Here is an 11,962-nt window from a genome sequence, read left to right on the forward strand (position 1 = left end):
AGGGATTCTCGCCGATGCAGAGGAACCGTTGAGAATGATTGAAAAAAAAAATCAAAGACAAAAAAATGTGGCACCTACGGGGTTGCCTGGGGAACGCGGATACTGATGGTGCACTGACTGTGGGTGCGTTTTAAAAAATTCTGTCAAAATTCATTGGTGTAAAATTATGGTCAAACTTGTGCACATGCAAAATAGCATTAAAAAGAGGAAGGACGCGACTAGCGGGCGGCCGCATGCCCAATTGTCAAACCGAGCGGCCGGCCCAAAAAGGAAAGTACCTGTCTGGTTGGCTGAAAAAGGAAAGCCACCTGGTCCACCACCTGCGTGCCGGTTGGCTCTTTCTGGCACGCACCAGATCCCGAAAAAACAGGGCGGGAGATCCTCCCTCCAATCCCCGCCCAAACCTAGCTCCCCCCAGATCCCAGATCCAATATAACGCCCAACGCCCAGATCTGTCGTAAAAACAGAACGAAAAACCTACCAGTTCTTCGTCAACCTGGAGCTCCCAGCTCCGTTCGTGCCGTTCGTCCGCCTCGAGCTCCCCATCTCCCTTCGTATCCTTCCAAGCTCCCTTCGTCAAGCTCCCCCAAATCCCTTCGTCAACCTCCCAGCTCTCCATGTCTACGAACCAAGAACTGTGCATCTCCGTAACAGAAGATTTCCAAGTGAGATCTTCGTATCAGGTAACACAACCGAATAAACCTTCAGAAATTGCCTATAGATCCTCCTATTCCTCTCCTGATAGCCTTCTTTTTTCATCAAAGAGAAGCTATGGGACATACCTGCTAGTGTCTGTGAACTTTGTTGCCTATACATGAGTAGGATTTGCTCCTGCATCTAGATTGAAGTTTCCCATGTAGATTGGAAAACAACCAGGCAACTTTTGTTCTTGTTAGCCCTGCATACTATGTGCCCACGTAGCAATCGGCAAAAAACCTGGGCAAAAATATGCAACTGGTACCAATTTGAAGCAAGTACTATGAGGAAGCTGGTAATAATTCTAGGATGAACAAGCAAAAGGAAGCAACTTTTGTTACCCATGCATGCAAATTCCTTGCCTATTACAAGCAACAAGTAATGTTTCACTGGCAACTTGTAAAAATAAGATGAAAATATTAGAGTAAGTAACTTTTTAGCCTATGCATGCAACTTTCATGCATTAGAGAAGCAACAAAAAAATGTTCCCCAGGCAACAAAGTAATGTAGAAATGACACAAAGTAGAAGCAGGTAACTTTTGTAAAACCATGCAGGCAAATTCAATGCTTAATAGAAGCAACAAGTAAATGTTTCCAGGCAACAAGTAATTTGGTGTGTCCGCACTACGTCACATAGTAGAAAGTAGAAGTAAGGATCCATCAACCCAGAAAATGGAACACATATTCAACAGTGGTCTTGACATCTAGAAGAACTCCATGCTATGTACAAATCTACATATCTGCAAACTAGAGCGTGCACCTAGCCAAGAAAAGTGTACTCTGTTCTATGTAAAGTAGCAATCGATGTTGAGGAAGTCATGATGTTGTCCTTTGCAATTCCTGTTGCACTTTATATCTTCTTTGTCAACGATGCCTATGTGTTTATAGAACAAGGTGTTAGTTCCAAGTCAAAAAAATGTAGTTATAAGAAGTAAATATTGCAGATGTAATACATAAGTAGTAAGGCATGAACATAAAAATTAGTATTATGTTGATAGCAACAAAAAAGTACTCACTGTCATCATCATCATCTTCCCTACAAATCCCACCTGTTTTTTGCTACATGTTTGTGCATGTTAGTTGCTTTGTTTGTGGTTGTTAGTTGCTTTGTTTGTGTATGTTAGTTGCTTCCATGCCCATGTTAGTTGCATGCTTTCGATGACTATTTGCCTAAGATTTTGTGTTTGTTGTATTTGCTAATGGGTCATTTGTTCTAGGTCCCTGGTACTCATGGAGTGGATTTCCTTGATCTAAATGAGGTTCCTTTTGATATCAATGAGGAACCTGGTATCTTACCTCCCAATTATTTTACACAACTGTTGGATGAGGCAATTGACGAGTCACCACAAATGCCACCGGAACACTCATGCCCCGGTTGTTAATGTAGAACCTGCTGCAACAAATACATACACAGGTCCTCTTGTTGCTACTACAGACACTACTACAATAGCACAAGATGGAAATGAGGATGAGGCTTCGTCCCAGCCAAATGACCCTCATGTTGGCATGCGCTATGATACGTTGGAGGGTGCTAAGGAGCACTACAATGCACATGCTGCAAGGAAAGGTTTCTCTGTGAAAGTAAATAGTAGCAGGAGATCTACAATCACCGGAGAGAAACAGAAACAGCAGTTCACTTGCAACAAATTCAGGAGACCAAGGAAAGATGATGGTGGGGCTGAGTTGCAAGTTGATGTTGGGCCAATTCCTGATTCTTTGTCTGAAGATGAGGCTGATATTGAAAATGCAGAGCTTGCTTCCGTTGTGGCTGATCTTGCTGCTCAAGGGCGAAAGAAAAGGCGCCCAAGAAGCGTAAAAGAGAAAATATTGTGCACACGTTTTGCAAGGCCCAGATGGTTGTGAAGTTAATTGATGGAAGATGGGAGGTTATCCACTTTGTGCCTGAGCATAACCATCCGCTTATCCACAAACCATCTCTCACAAAATATCTCAGGTCACACCAAGGCATGCCAAAGGAGGAAAAGGAATTTGTGAAGAATCTTCACAATACAAATTTGACAGCTGGTAAGTTTTTCAGTTTTGATACTGCTAATATTTGTATGTTGCATGTGTAAAGATAAAATTCAGCTGGTAAGAATCATTTGGAAAAGTAAAAAAAGAATGATACAGTAGCATTTTGTAAAAAGTTGCATGAAAATGATAACTAGTTGCTTGTAATGGTTAATAAGTTGCTGCGAATGGCCATGAAGTTGCCTGTTTTATTAATTTACTTGCAGACAGTTGATTTGGTACTAGCCTAGATAGGTTTTATGATTTCATGGATTGTTTAGGTAGTTGCCTGGTTTATTTGTCAAATTCCAGGATATGTTGTGCAAGTTGTCATTGGAGAAAATGCGTGTAGAAAATAGTTTGGAAAGTAATGCTCGAAAATGTGAGGCAAATAGTTGTGGACTATAATACAACCAACTAACCATTTCCTACTTTTTTTCATTAACAGGTAAAATGATGGAAATCATGTCAGAATTTTATGGTTCGTGAGTTGCTTGTGCCATACACAACCAAAACAATCACCAACTACCTTTGTGCAACTCGACTAGAGAAGAAACAAAAGATGGGGATCTGCTAAAGTTGTGAGCTACTTTGTAGAGCTTAAAGAAGAAAAGGATCCAGACTTTTATTTCCGGTTAAAATTGGACGACGAAGACAGTGGTAGAAAACATTTTCTGGTTGATGGAGCTGCCGGAAGGCATATGCGAGAGGCTTACCATGATCGTGTCTCCTTTGATGCAACTTACTTGACAAATAAGTACAAGATGCCTTTTGCACCATTCATTGGGATAAATAAACATGGGCAGTCCATCATGTCGGGTTGTGGATTTGTTAAGCAAGAATTGGCAACAAGCTATGATTGGTTGTTTGAGAGTTTCCTTATTGCCATGAATGGTCTTGCCCCGGACAATATTATCACAGCACCAAGATGGTGCTATGGCGGTGTCGATTGGCAGATTGTTCCCATCTTCTCGTTCACCGTAATTGTCGCTGCACATAATGCGTAACGCACAGCTTGAAATGTGGCCCTACATCAAGTAGGAACCCTGGTTTAGCTGAAGATTTCAATGATTACATCGATTTCAGCTTTTCACCAGAGGAGTTTGAGGCAAAATGGGCTCTGTTTGTAGGCAAGTGGCCAGTTGTTGGTGGTGCAAATTCTTACTTTACGACTCTCTATGCTAATCGTGCTAAGTGGGTACCATGCTACTTCAAGCACAGATTCTTCCCATTCCTGCAGTCCACGCAACGAAGTGAGGGCTTTAATGCCATTCTCAAACGCTATACGAACCCAAAAAAGTCTATACTACACTTTGTACAACAAGATGAGAAGTTGCAGACTCATGTACTTGTGAAAGAAGGGGGTAATGATTACAGACGGATTGTTTGGAACTTCGTCCATGGTCACCATTCCCGTTGAGGAACATGCTTTCAAAGTTTACCGGCAGAGACATATATTTGAGGTTCCGGAACGAGTTTGAGCTGATTGGGAGGTACAATGTGTTACCATTTGGTTGCAACTTTTACAAGCTTGAGCCAAACAGGGGATGGTGCGCAAAATATGGTACTAGGACCTACCTGGTAACCGCTAATAAGGAAGAAGGGACGTATTACTGTGAGTGCTCCAAGATGGACAGGGATGGTATACTTTGTTGCCACATCTTAAAGATCTTCACCCACCTTGGTGTTGATGAGATACCAGATAGGTATATCCTAAAAAGGTGGACTCAAGGTGCTTTGAGTGGTTATGTGCCAGCAGCTAGCTTTGAACAGCCGTATGTTATGCCTCCGTAATCACAAGTGCAATTGCGGCACGCGAACCTTAATATGGGATTCACAAAACTTGCCCGTATTGCTAGTAGAACAGACGCAGCTACTGCCATTGTTAACAAACATTTGAGAGCTGCAGCAACGAGAGATATCTCACTTGAACAAGTCGCTCAAGAAGAAGAAGCATGTCTCAAGAAGTCCCGTCCACTAGTGCACCCGATCAGCCTACGAAACCTAGGGACCCGGCAAAAACAACGACTAAAGGGAGGACTAAGGAGCACCGTACAGCTTCAGCTCTTGAGTTGCATCCAAAGAAAAAGTTCGGTGTCACACTTGTGGTTCTGCTCGAGCACAATTCTGCAACTTGCAAGCTTAGGTTTCGTAGTAATCGCTATAAACACAAGTCATTTGTAGTTCTCCGCGAGCTTTATTTTTTTTTCTCTTTTAGTTGTCTACATTAGTTGTGACTTATTGAAAAATCAAAGAAAAGTCTTTGCCTCCCTTATTGTAGTCTAGTGTGCAACTCTGAAAATATGAAATAATTTCCTTGCTGTTATGTGTTGTGGCAACTTTTAGGTTAAAACGATGCAAAATGCAGTACTAGTGCAAGCAAATTGTGATGACAATGAAGCAACTATGAGAACATTGATATCAGACATGTACTGGCGAGTATGAAAAACTGAATTAGGAGATGAATTATAACATGTAAGTAGAAAAAATGATGCACGATAACATTTATTAAAAAGTAGAAACCAAAAAAAGGAATTGATGTCTCAGATACTTGTTCTTCAAATGTTTAGAATTTGCCTCCAGCTTTCCTTTGTTATCTTCTCAAGTAACCCAACTGTAAGGCCAAAGAACTTTCTTATCTTTGGGATATCCTCGGCTTTATATTCTCGTGGCAATCTCCCTCCCCAGCCGTCCTCATTCATGAGCGTGCAAACCCCACAATCATGGCTGCAACACCATAAGACGCGATTAAAAGAAAGAACAAGTAAATAAAAAGGCAAAGTGAGTAAAAGACCATGGAATGTTAAACACAAAGTGGAAAAAAAGCATAAAAACATAGTTTATAAAACAAGTGGTATTGCTTACTTATTGGTTTGCTTTGGCACTGCTTATTTCAAGGCAAAATTCAAGGCAAATACAAGAGCTATTTTCATGCAAAATTCATAATCGATATCTGAAATGAATAGCAACTTTGTAACCAATATAGGCAACTACAGCTCCTATTCATGCAACTTCACAACTAATATAGGCAACAAAAACATATATGAAAATCTGAGAAAATCTTGTTGGCTCACAAAACAGAATTGAATTACCTGAAAAATCTTATTGGCTCACAAAAACATCATAAAAAAGAAAAAGCAAAAAACTTCATGTGAGGCAACTTAAAAAACTGTATTTCTAAGCAACTAAATATGGATTGAAGGCAACAAATTCATTGATAAAAAACCAGAAAAAAGAGCTCTTGGTGGATTATGCAATACATAGTTGGGAGGCAATTTATGACTTGAGCAAGACAACTAACAGCAGTACATGTGCAAAAACTATGTACCAAAAAGCAACTGCATAGATTAAATACAGTGGAACCATGAATTAACACACAGGCTGGTCATATCTCAAAAACTAGCAACTAAAAATGTTTGAATGTAAACAATAATTTCCCTCATATATGCTATTCTCTGTATTGTGTTCATCATAGGAAAAAAAATACACTTACCACCAAAAGAAAGAACAAGTAAATAAAAAGGCAGTGAGTAAAAGACCATGGAATGTTAAACACAAAGTGGAAAAGAAAGCATAAAAACATAGTTTATAAAACAAGTGGTATTGCTTACTTATTGGTTTGCTTTGGCACTGCTATTTCTTGCAAGATGAAATCATCTATTTTGATTTTAGACTTGTTGTAGTTCTCCTCCCATAGAATGGACAGAGTAGTGCGGATCTTCTTGTAAGTTTCCCTTAGAGCTTTGTCATTGAATGACCTCCATGAATCGAGCACTTGATACCTCTTGTCCCTCATGTTCACAGTTAACAACCAATAGTGGTTAACGAGAGGTTCATTTTTTGTCTTCTTGTTTAGTGGTTCGCAGACAGGTATCATGACCTGGTAGTTTGACATATATAATTACTGTTTGGTCAGAGCTTAAAATAAAACAGAGCAAAAATTTAGTAAAAAAAAAGGTTATTCATGAGAAGACATGTGCTTTGTTGCCTGTATTAGTTGTGAAGTTGCATGAATAGTAGCTGTAGTTGCTCAGATTTGCCTTGAAGTTGCATGAAATTTAGTACAAAGTTCTTTTCATTCTATCTTAACACCAGAAGTACAAAACATGTTTAAAAAAAATTATTAGTTGCACATATTGATTATGAGTTTGCATGGAAATAGCTACTGTATTTGCCTTGAATTGGTTCTAAATTACACATAGTAGTAATAAGGATGTTGGATGGGTATGGTTTGAAATTACTTATTGTTTGGAAGTATTTGCTATACAAAAGAAAAGAATGTTGCCTGTAAATGTTTTTGTTGGTGATAAATAATACTGGAGTCACTAAAAGTAGTTGCTTCTTAAACAAGAGAGAGTGTTGCCTGGAATGGGATTGAAATTACTTTGTATGTAAAGAAAGTTGCTTCAGTATTTAATGGCATGTTTTTAGCATGAATTGCATGGTTAGCAGCAACCATGAAAAAATGCAAAACAATAGATTTTTTTTAAAAAAATAGAGAAAAGAAAGGAAGTTATACCATGTCTTTCTTATCTAAACGTCTTTCATAACTGAACAGCTCCTTCATTTCATGGCGGTTAAAGTCGAGGTTCTGCAACCAAGTCTTTGCAAACGAAACAAAAAAAACAAAAATAGTAATCAGCATTTTCATGTCCAAAACACAAAAGAAAGTTTCTCATACTGTACATGACTTGTACTTACTCCTATCCTCAGTGGCATGATGACCTTGTTAGATGATGGTGTCATGTTCTTTGTGATTGCCTGAATTCCCACTTCCATAACTGCACTATGTAGCCAACCACCTGGCTTCATTGAGTTTGCGAGTTCCTTGGCCGTAATATGGTATCCACCAAAGTCCACGATATGAGGGCTGTAAAGAAATTGAAGGGAGAAAGACAACCCCAAATTAGATAAGTTGCAATAAAAAAGTGTTTGCAACTAAGCATGCATCATTGATTCATGGAAGAAAACTAGTGCATGTTGTAGGTAGGAGAAACCTTTTGTCATCTGAATTCTGTTGCCTAGTGCTTCTTACTGCATACTGGATTACCATAGCATACAGTTTGTTCACTTCAAATTGAGCACTGAACCGTTTTGGTGCTATCAACATTGACAAATGGAGATTTTTTGCACGGTGGAAGCTTGATTATCCTCCTCTGGAATTGATGAGGAACCGTTGAGCTTCTGTACCACCCGATATTGATTCAGCTTGCAACATTCTCTCGCTTCTTTCATAGGTGTTTGAAAGCTGTTTGGAGATATTGAATTCTCGTTCGCTTCTTTGTTGCTCGTGCACAGGTCTGCGTGCTTGCTCGGCAGCAATACAAACCCTCTCAATCTCTGCAGGATCAATTCCTTCCAAAGCATCATACTCTTCATCTGCGGATGCACATGTTGCAGCCTTTTGATTTTCAGTCAAATCGAATTCCGGGCCAAGATTGAATGTTGGCGCATTGCAATACCCTTCCAGAAGCTCACTTCCAGACCTGGACCTCGGGAGTTTCATCTTATAATTCCCTTGTTCCTTCCACTTTGTCTCAGCAGATTTGCTGCGCTGCATATGCTGGGGCATGTCCGGTGACGCGATGCTCTTGTTGATCAAACTGTATACCTCATCCTGCGACAAAGACCCTCGAGGAGCTGTGTGTGGAGATGGCGGTGGGCATGTTTGACGTGTAGGAGGACTAAACTGCACCCTATTGCTGGGCACAACTGGCACCTGTAGGGCTGGAGTTGCATGTTCCAAAGGGCTTGTTGCTGCAGGTGAACTGGTAGTTGCCTTGTTTGCAACACTTGTTGCATGATCAGTTGGTGAGGTACAAACAGGTCCAGGTGTTGTTGCCTCCCTGGCAGCATGAGTTGCGCGGCATCTCAGTGTATTCCCCTGCATGGTGGTAGGAGTTGCCTGCTGTGGTGGATGATGCAGCTGGACTGACGAACATCTTTGAAAGGCTCTTGGATTTGCGCTTGTCTCGGGCTAGCTGTAGTTGCCTCGGGCCCAAAGATTAGTTGCCTGTATACTACTGGAAGTTGCAACAACTGTGACTGATGTTGCCTTCAGTCCGGCATTTGAATGTGTTCCCTGCAAACCTGCATGAATAGCTTCAGTAGCTGACTGTTTGTTGATGTTTTTCATGGCACTTGCATGTTTACCCAATGTGAGCTCATCATGTTGCACATCTTCTGTCATGTGACTAGGAGTTCGACCAAGAAACTCCATGTATGCCCCCGGGCTACCTTGCATATCATTGATGAAAGCCAATCCATCCTCATGTGCAGCATTGGGGGTTGAATGTTCTTTGGACACATTTTCTTTGATATTATGTGACCTTTCCTCAAGAACAACATGTTTTTCCGTTGGAGGGATGTCTGCAAGCTTACTCTTTTTCTCAAATCTGCACAAGTCAGGCACTGATGCATCCTCCATTGTTCTTTGTTGGCAAAACATCTAAGCATCATCCTTCTTTTTCCTCTTGTCACCCGTACTGCATCGCCCCTTTTACTCCTGGTATTAAGATAGTACGCGTTGGTCAAAGAATCATCACTAGCTTCATCATCATACATATCGTCGTTTTGTCCCCCCGACCGCCAGTTGCAAGCATTGTTGCCTCCATCACCATCACCGCCATCATCTCCGTCATCACCTCCTTTACCATCAAATTCATCATCATCTCCCTGTTCCTCTTCCTCTTCCTCTTCATCTTCCTCTTCCTCTTCGTCATCGTCCCCATTCCCTTCAACCTCCTCCTCATCAGCGTCATCACGTTGTTCCCCATCATCCTCAACGTCAGCTCGGTTGTCATCGTTGTTATCATTCTCACTGTCATCCTCGGTATCTTCTTCCCTGTTAACACGAAAAAGGGGAATCAAAAAACTATGCATAGATTATTTATTTTGGTAAAGTTGCAGTTTGAACAGTTGTAGTTGCATGTAATGGCTATTAAAAAAATAGCTGGAAAATGGTCATGAAGTTGCCTGTGTTTATTAGTTTACTTGCACAATATAATTGCGATGGAAAATAAATTTGGGAAAGTTGCAGATAAATGCAGTTCTAGTTGCATGTACTGGTAAATTAATTGCTACAAATGGTAATGAAGTTGCCTGCTTTGTACTTTTAGTTGCCTGTAATAGTAATTAAAATTGCATCTAAATGATCATGAAGTTGCCTGTTATAATGTTTCATGTTTTGCATTTGAGTTTTGATAATTACTTGCCTTCTGTCATCGTCGCTATCATCATCATTCAATACCAGGTTGTCAGCTTCATCGTCATCAGAATTTGCGGAGTCATCAGTATCATCTTGAAGTGCTGCCTCTTCTTCTTGACTCATACGCTGCCTCTTCCTTGGCCTCTGTGGTTTTTCCTTCGGTACTACATTGGCACGAGTAGTGCTTCCAGCAGCAGTACGTTGCTCAAGATTGCCAATCCCCTGGACAAACTTTGCCATCGACTCTTCAAATTCAGAGCACAGACCATAAAGCAACGCAGAAATTTTCCTTTTCTTCTGTAACAATTGAAATCAGGAAACAAAATTCTTAACAATTATAAGTTGTGGAAAAAGAATGATATAAAAACTATGCTATAACTAAGAAATAAGTATTATTTTAGGTGCTCACACTTTGGTCGTAGTCTCGTGGCAGATTAGACGCAGTAAACTGTTCAGCCTTTAGCAATCCTCCAAAAAGACCACCCTGTTGAGTGTCCCTGTATTTCTCCTTCAGCTGGTTTTTAAATGCATAAAAGAAAATTGGAAAAAATGTATCAGTGTAAGGGCAATAAAAAAGAAGACTGTGAACTTTCTAAGAAATGAAAAAGTTATCTTAGCAAAATTAAAAAGAAGTTTATGGTCTATTGCATACTTGTAATTTGTCGGAAACTCCAGGGCTAATCCTATCCTTCTTCTTCACCTTGCTGATTAATGAGTCTGTCCTGCATCAACACGAGGATTGCGTCACTTATAACCTCATCAACTTCTAGTGAATCAAGGTACAAAGATCTCGCTCATCAAAAAATAGGGATGTGTGAGGGGGCAAAGGAAGCATTGGAGAAACAAGAAACAGTAGCTATTTTCATGAGGTTATAAAGTGACTGCAAAATTCAAGGCAAATACAGTAGCTATTTTCATGCAAAATTCATAATCGATATCTGAAGTGAATAGCAACTTTGTAACCAATATAGGCAACTACAATTCCTATTCATGCAACTTCACAACTAATATAGGCAACAAAAACATATATGAAATCTGTCGAAAAATCTTGTTGGCTCACAAAAACATCATAAAAAAAGAAAAAGCAAAAAACTTCATGTGAGGCAACTTAAAAAACTGTATTTCTAAGCAACTAAATATGGATTGAAGGCAACAAATTCATTGATAAAAAACCAGAAAAAGAGCTCTTGGTGGATTATGCAATACATAGTTGGGAGGCAATTTATGACTTGAACAAGGCAACTAACAGCAAAGACATGTGCAAAAACTATGTACCAAAAAGCAATCAGCATAGATTAAATACAGTGGAACCATGAATTAACACACAGGCTGGTCATATCTCAAAAACTAGCAACTAAAAATGTTTGAATGTAAACAATAATTTCCCTCATATATGCTATTCTCTGTATTGTGTTCATCATAGGAAATAATACACTTACCACCAAATGAAATACGCAGCAATGTACAGGACTTCTTATTTCCCAAGGCGCTGAAAGCAACCCTAATCTGATCAGCAACAAACTGGCATATATTTGTCTGAGGAAGAAGCTTGGTATCATATACAGCAGGGTAGCAGCGTGGGCTAACTTTAAGGCCGGTAGTAGGCGCAAGGAAGCAATCAAAAGCAACAATAGCCCAAGCTCGGAGAAATCGGTCGTCGCAAAGACCTTTCATATCTCTTATCATCTTACACCATGCAGTCTTTTCAGGAGCATTCGTTCCAGGAAAACCGTAGTCCTCATTGATTGCTTTGATGATGTCCATCTTCATCTCGTAACAAACTTTCAGCCCAGAATTTGGTAGCCCCAAACTCTTGAAACACTTTCAGCGTCAATCTGTATCTTCCCCCTGTTGGGTATCACTAACTCTGAATTCTTATGATTGTAACACTTCATAACCCATTGGCTGAGATCAATAGGCATAGTGCATGCACCGATGTTGAGAAGACCACCTAAGTCCATCTTTAGTATGGCAATCCTTTGATCAGCATTAAGATCACCATTTAGAGCAAAGAAACGGGATGGTGATGCCCTGTTTCTTATTTCCTGC

The sequence above is a fragment of the Lolium perenne genome, chromosome 6, assembly GCF_019359855.2.
Source record: "Lolium perenne isolate Kyuss_39 chromosome 6, Kyuss_2.0, whole genome shotgun sequence".
Lineage (NCBI taxonomy): Eukaryota > Viridiplantae > Streptophyta > Magnoliopsida > Poales > Poaceae > Lolium > Lolium perenne.